Raw genomic sequence first — 732 nt, 5'->3', positions numbered from 1 at the left:
CCCAGAGCACTTCAGCTTGCCCTTCCTCTGACCCCATTCTTTTGTTGGAACCCTGGATGCCCTTCTGGTTTGGCCCTGTCTTGGCTCAGGTGGACCTGGGTCAGTTCCCTTGGCTTACTGGCCAGCAGCTATGGCAGTGGCGATGGCGGCAGTGGTGGCAGGTGGCAGCAGAGGTGGGGACAGTGTCTGGATTCTTTTCTGGTGCTTGGTGCGTTCCACCACATTCTCAGCCCCGGGGCTGCCTTTCAGTGCATAACTGCCATGTTGTGCTCTGATTGAGGCCCTGCTCGTCTGGCTGTGGAGCAGCAGCTGTACCAGATGTGGCCTGGCCACCTACGCTGTGATAAAAAGGTAAGCTGGGAAGGGGCCTGCCACAAGCCACCAACTAGAAAGAATGCAGACAAACTGGAGAGAGTCCAGTGGATGGCAAGGACAATGGTTAGGGGTATGGGTCACATGACTTCTCAAGAGCGTCTAAGGGGAATGGGCTTATTTAGTCTGATGAAGAAATGACTGAGAGGGGATTTAATAGCAGTGTTTTATCTACCTAAAGGGGGGTTCTAAAGAGGATGGAGCTAGACTGTTCTTAGTGGTGGCAGATGACAAAAAGAGGAGTAATGGTCTCAAATGCCAGCAAGGAAGTTTTAGGTTAGAAAGTGACAGCAAGGAAGTTTTAGGTTAGATATTAGGAACAACTTTCTCACTGGGAGGGTAGTAAAGCACTGGAATAGT

The sequence above is a fragment of the Gavialis gangeticus genome, unplaced genomic scaffold (assembly GCF_001723915.1).
Source record: "Gavialis gangeticus isolate Ggan-Ray unplaced genomic scaffold, GavGan_comp1, whole genome shotgun sequence".
In the NCBI taxonomy this organism is placed as follows: domain Eukaryota; kingdom Metazoa; phylum Chordata; order Crocodylia; family Gavialidae; genus Gavialis; species Gavialis gangeticus.
The sequence above is the reverse complement of the archived record's forward strand: the minus strand, read 5'-3'. Positions refer to the sequence as shown.